Raw genomic sequence first — 7,286 nt, 5'->3', positions numbered from 1 at the left:
ACAACCTCACGTTTCGTTCATCTTTAGTAAATAGGACTAGAAAACGTCTGAATGGAATGAAAATTTGTCTGAATTTCAAACATGAGTTAAGCTGTTTGGGCATGTGTTCGTCTGAAATTCAGATACATTTTCATTTTATTCAGACGGTTTTTAGTGCCTGAAAAATTTCTTCGAAAGGTATGTGAAATTCAGACATTGGTTTTTGCTGTGTGGAATTTGAGGGGAATATTAATGAAAATTAATAAAAAGCAGGGAAATTCAGTAAAATATTCTCTCGAATTTCAAATATTTTTCTCTTTCTGTTGTTGAAAAATCCGTCACTCCATTGAATTTTTACATGTAATATCATATGAGCCTTAAAAGTATCAGGTATTTCCCGATAGGTTCATTATGAATGAACGGAGGAGTCAATTCCATAGACAGTTCCGTAATAATGTTTAAGAGAGCGACATTGAATTTAATTGACATTGGGAAAAATCATAAAATTCTTCATTTTTGTGAAATTTCAAATTTACTTCTGTGAATTTACAACAAAAACATGAATTTTCAGTACCGAATCACGCTGAACATTTAATTATGAGAACATTCCTCATACTTTCATTATTTCTATAAATTTTCATGGAATAATTGACCTGAAATTCACAGTTTCTATTAATTTTTTTGACGAAATTCCTCAAAATTAGAGTGGAACTGTCGCTCGATAAAATTTTTCGTAATGACAGCAGCATTGCAACAGTCCTATACAGGAAATTCGTCCTCCAGTTTCTTGGAGGCGTCTCAAATTATTCGCCTCGTAATGTCCAATGTCACTGCCACACGATCTCGAAAACAGATCGTTTCGAATGCGAAAATGTTTGAGGAACATAGAATTGGCACGTCACTGGATAAATCGCGCCAGACTAGGTGTCCTCCGCGAATTAGAAATGGGAGAGAAAAACTTCCTTAACACAAAATTTTACCTTAATACCACTAGAATTTTTCACAGCCGGTGGATTGTAATTTTTTCCAGTACTCGTACTAGAATTTTTCTAGAGAATTTCCCTCCGTGTAGGTATTACCTCCCTTTCTACGATGTGATTTTTAAGAAATTGGCTAATTCCTCCGCGTCCGGGGACACAATGCAAAGTACTCATCCGCTCTCAGTGTGCATCATTCCCCAATGTATTTATATTTCAAATTCGGTCACGGCCAAACGGGGGAGAGAGATGTCTTGATGTCTCTGCCAGCCCCAGAATTATTTCGTTCATTGCCTGCATATTCACCCACATCCCACCACATATTTCTCTACCCATGCGATTAAAACTAGCGATTCGAGTTCTTCGAACACCTGAAGTTCTGCAATGATGCGGATTCCCTCTTACGCAGGTGAGGGGAACAAACAGTTGGCGACAACTGAAGTGACGAGTGACTGACCTTTGCGAAGGTGCACGATGCATGTCCTCGATGTTTACCATTTGCTCTTGATAAAACAAGTGTCACGCGTCGCGTTATAAATGCACCAATTTTATTCTAACGACCTCCTTCAAAATGACGATTCGTCGAGGTTTTTTTCGGAATTGTTTCGCCTGTTGCAATTTTTATTTCGTTTATATATAAATAGTGGGTTCCTCTTGACCCAGTTGTGCCCTTCGTCGTCCACAGAGCGGTGGAATTAGATCATTTCGTGTGGAGTGACGACTTATTTTTTTCCCAGATTTAATATTATATTGTCTTGCCACGCGTTAATACACTGAAGGTAAAAACGATCGGAAATAGGGGGATGGGAGCAGTGCAATATTTTTTTTTAGTTTCTTGAAATAATTTCCACGAACATGTCTATGATTTTTAGTAATCATGAACAGCACTGACTTTATTCGTGATACTGGACACTGACTAGAATAATCCTGATCATCAGCGATTTTTGTCACTGAAACACGCGTGAAAACATTCAATAGAAAGCCTAGCGAATTCGCAAGAAAATTCTATTGGAATTCTACAGGAATTTTAGAGGATTTCTATAGGATTTCTATGAATAAGTCAATATATTTTGAATTTCTGTTCGAATTTTTCTCTGGTGATTTTTTATACTAGAATTATTGGGCACAAATTTTCCAAATTTTTTCTGCTGGATTTTGTTTTATTTTGCATTACAGACTTCGAGTGGAAAAAGCTTAGAAAATTGATGCCCAAGCATTCTTACAGAATAAATCTCAAGGGAAAAATTCAAACAGAAATTCGAAATCTGTTCACTTTTTCTTATCCAATATCCAATAGAATCAGCGCAAAAACAAATAAAATTGTTGAATAGAATTCCGATAGAAATCCTATCGAATTTTTCAGCGAATTGGCGAGGTTTTCTGTTGAATTTTTTCGTATACGAATTTACTGATAGATTCTGAAAAAGTGGAGATGGGTCCCTGCTCATGACTTCTGCATTCATTCAATACGAAAGCCCCTGATCGTGATTCACTGAGTCGAAGCGTTCATTTTCCGAGTCATTTTCTCATCTTGAGTCATTTCAGGGGGTGACGATTAACTTCAGCTCGGTTGATGGCCATTTGCGATGTTCTCAGGGTTGATATTGAGACGCGAGTGGAATGACTGGAATCGATATGGGTGTCTTTAGCAGCAAGACTACATGCCAAGGACGCTGATCCCTTGCGGAGGTAAATTGAAACTTATGAGTTTTTCGCCAGTTATTCTGGAAGGATCTACCCCCTCGTGAGGTGGAGGCTCTTGTGTGGGGGTTGCGTCGGGGGTGCGCAGATGCGCAGGAGCGGGGGAGGGATGGTGGTTGGTTGGATGATTCCTGGAAGGTGGAGGTTGGCGAATTCCGGAGGGCGAGGGGGCTCAGTGCGACGCATCTCGTCATTCTCCGCCATTCCTCTTGGCGAATGAGGAGGTCTGAACAGGAGAGCGGGAATGAGGGATTTTCGGTGCTTTTAGGACCTGTCGACCTGGATTAGAAAACCACTCTTGAAATTTAAAGGGAAAAATGTTGGCATTTTCAACAAAAACAGAGAAGAAAACTTGATTTTCGAGGACATGCCGGTAATTTTGAGAAATCTATCCCCAATTATTGGGGATTTTCATAATTGAAACCGATATTTAGACGGTAAATGCTGGAAAATTTTAAAATATTCTGAAATATGCAATCGAGAAGTTTTCATAAATTTTAATAAAGCTTTCGGGGGTTTCAAATGGTTTCAGATATGCTTGAAATGCTTTCGAGATGATTCGAGAATTCACCGGAAGATTCTGTACAGCTCTGGATCTTTTTACAATTTTCTAGAACTTTCGATAATTTCTATGAAGAACGAATAATCCTGGAGAATTTTCCCAATGATTTTCAAATTATTTAGGATTTCTAGTTATTCTTAAATTTTTTAGTTACTGAAATACTAATCATTGTTCAACATAAAAAAATTCACAATTTTATGAAAAAATCTGTAAAAACTAAAGTTTTGTTTAATTTCTAGTAAACATATCTTTCAAATTTCAATTAATTAAAACTTCAGCATAATTTGGTATTTAATGCTAATATTTCGATCGAAACCTCCAATGAATTGAGAGAATCCTCGTCTTTTTGCTGCTAAAAAATTCAGAATTCAATTGGATTGTCATTATTTCTCACAGTGTATAACTGTAAAGTTTTCCTACTCCTGAGATAAAATAAAATTCATGAATAAACTCCTCATTGCGGCCACTATTCAACGGAAATGTTTGATCTTATACATTTCCAAATGCAACATTAAGGGCAACAAAAAGCTGAAGGTGATATATTTCAACGGCCTTAACTTGAAAAAAACTTCAGTTTTCATTTTTTTCGCGGGACGTATTCCCTTTATCCAGAGTTTCTTTTCTCCGAGGCATCAGTCGACAAATATTTTTCTACATCACTCGTCTACAGGCGACAATCCTCGTGCTTTCGGATTTAAAAAATCAAATAATTTCTGGAGGGAGATACTTATTTATTTAGGATTGAAGTGTCGCCTGGGTGCCTGAGGATTGTATCACTGTGGTGGGTCACGAGATCCATATTGAGCATGTTGAGCTCGGAGATGTGCTCGTGAAGCCCCTGTACACCTGGTCGCGAGCACTGCTCCGGGCCCATAAACAAGAATTTGTCAGGCCTCCTGCGGAAAAGGACCGACTGTGGCGACTTTTAGCGTCTTTTTCTCTGTTCGATGCCCTCCCCACGGGAAAATACACACACATATTCTTACAACCGGGGGGAGAAGAGAGCCAGCAGACTGATTTTCCAAATTTCACGCCCATTATCCATTGTTGGGTCGGAGTATAGAAAGGAGAATCGTATTGACCTTATGACAAAAGTAGTTGACTCGTGCATCTGAGGAGACTGTCTGCTTCCGATTGTGACCGACAGAACGTTTTCACTTTTGATTTTTTGAGGGCCGAATAAAACGGACAATCAACATTTTCAGATCATTGATGTGATGTTTGTGTATGTGTACTCGACTTCAATGCGAACTTGAGAAGCAAAAGAAATTATTTTTACGTAGAAAACAATATTTTTAATGTTGAGTGATCATGTAACTTACCAAGGTGGGAAATTTCCAGACAATTTCTTCCATAGAACACTGTTAGAAAAAAAATGAAATTTCAGGACAGTGACATTGAATGCGATTTAGGGGGAAAAAATCGTGAAACTTCAGGTTTCGCTGAAAATTCAGTAAAATTCCAGAATTTTAAGCGGCATAAAGACGAGAATTCCACAATTTATATGAATTCCCAATATAATATGAATATTCAGTGCCCACTTACATTGAATTTTCAATGAAGTCTGAAATTTCATGATTTTTCATGAATTAAGAAGATTGGGCCCCTGTTCGTCCGAAATTCAGGCACATTTTCATTTCATTCAGCCGTTTTTTAGTGTCTGAAAAATGTCTACAAAAGGTGTGCAAAATTCAGGCATTCGTTGTTGCTGTGCATTCTTTCCTAAAAATAGAACACTTCCTCTTCCGCGAGCGATAACCTCCATTCAGCCAACATCCTCGAGATTCCGCTATCGCCGTGGTGCGATAACACCATCTCCCGCGCGTGCACTTTTATTTCTCATTTATAAAGCGAAAAAAGACCCCACGTCAAAAAACCTCCGATTAATACTCAATACATGTGTGAACAAGCTCGTCCTCGGGGCTCGGTAATCCCGCCTTTTTAGCATTATCCGTCGTCCCACAACCCAGGGATTCATTCGTATGTTAATAGCTCCTGAGGGATGATGTCAGGGCCCCTACATCACCCGGTATATTGGATATATCGCTGCGCCCGCCCGCCCGCCGCGAATCTAATATCAAAGCAACACGTCACTTAACGGTTAACGTACATAAGCCCTGGTAGGAGGCTCAAGGGGGCTCAAACAGCCCCAGTGTAATAGTTTTTGGGGGTCTGGGGCTTTTCTCGTGGCCTCCACTGACGTCCGCCGGATCTGACCCACGGCACTATGACAAGTATATTAAGGCAAGCGTTTATATCAATTAGGCGACGACGTTTTTAGGGAGAAGGGTGGAACGCTGATACGGCCGCTCAACCGCTCCTACACTCTCTCCCCCTGTGACTTTAGTCTTTCTCGCATTAGCACACCCATGGAGTAGCAACCCCTCACACGCTGGGAATGGCTTTACGAGGATCAACCGACGATTTTTAAACACCTCGATCATGCACACGTGTGCGCTAATCAGTCAGTGGTCGAGGAATCGGGACTATTTTTGCGGTGGGTAAATTCGGGGGCTGAGATTTTTGGAGAGTGATTGAGTCGTACAGAAATACCTAAATGTAAATTATGTTTAAGAAGTCGTCTTTTACGCTTTCTGGAGTGCATTTTACGCTTGAATTGAAGCACATTAAGTTCAAAATCGTCGTAAACTACGATTACATAGACGTCATTTGCGATCTCGTATTCGTAAATTACCATGATTTTTTGTGTATTTTTGATAAACATAATTTACGTTTTGATGAACGTAAATTACGTTTTGCTAAACGTAAATTACATTTTAATAAACGTAAAATACAATTTTTTAAAGCCTAAATTCCCATTTTTATGACGGAAAAAAGCCACCAGACATCATATTGACGTTAAGCGTAAATTACGTAAATTAGTTTACACACTGTTAGAAAATTACTCCACACGGAGAGAAATATTCAATAAAAATTACGTATCTTTTCCGTAATTTTTATCTGAATCTTGTGAAAAATTACGATACCGTCGCTTAAATTTTCTGAGTCGATTCCGTAATGAATGAGCGAATTGAAAGCCATGTGTTATTTAATATCTTGAAAATGAACGATTTTAGGGCGAAAGGGAAAGTGCAAGCCTACAAAATTGGGTTTTTTATGTCAAGCAATCGTTGAATTTCTAATGAAAACTTGAATTTTTAAGCTTAATCTGAGAATTACGCAGTAAATACAACTGCATTTTGGATAGACTGAGAATTCAGTAGAATAGTTGCCCGGATTTTCATAATTTTCTACGATTTTTATTGTCGTCCGGACGAAGGGAAGAGCCGAATCGATCGATCTTCCGCTGGTTTATCCATTGTTCTCAATCGTGTTCAGAATTGGGAGATAAATAGGTCTCTGTCGATGCCGCAACGGAAGCACGGGACACGCCTATTTAGCGCCTCTTTGGGGAACACTTCGAGTTCAGCTGGTCGATGCAATGTTAAATGGTTTTGAACGACAAACTTTCGCAACGGTTGCAACCACTGCGGATGATTCTTCTGGAGGGAAAATAGGTTTCTGGAGGTTTAATGGCTTGAGGGGGGCTTTCATTCAGGTTGGGGGTGGGTGAGGGTGTTTGCAATTTGGAGGTAATGCACTGGTAATTTGGGGGCTAATGCAATGCTTTCGATGGAAATTTCCGATACACTTCTTGGAAATTTTAATCTATTCACAATTCCCCTGAAATTCCAAAGACTGTCGTCATTCAAAACTCACAGGTTAATGGAAATATCTAAATTTCCGTTCAATCATCCCATGAAAAATAGTAGATATGAGGAAACTCCAGGTCTATATAACTTTAATTTGAAATTAATTAAGAGTTCAGCGTAATTTAAACACAATTGAAATCCCACTCTGTAAAATAGTAAAGGCTATAATCCTACTAAACGTCAATTTTCTATCTCAATTTTTTAGAGAGTTATCGTGACACCAATTTCATCACAAAAATTAAAAATGTAAATTAGCTGAGCATAAAGAATGTTTGGACATCAAAAAAGTTCATTTGATGCAGTAGTTTTCGAGATATTGAGAAAAAAAATCCTGAATTTTGCACGCGCGTACGA

This window comes from Diachasma alloeum, unplaced genomic scaffold (assembly GCF_001412515.2).
Source record: "Diachasma alloeum isolate Michigan unplaced genomic scaffold, Dall2.0 Dall_scaffold_00494, whole genome shotgun sequence".
NCBI classification, from domain to species: domain Eukaryota; kingdom Metazoa; phylum Arthropoda; class Insecta; order Hymenoptera; family Braconidae; genus Diachasma; species Diachasma alloeum.
This window is presented reverse-complemented; position numbering follows the sequence as displayed.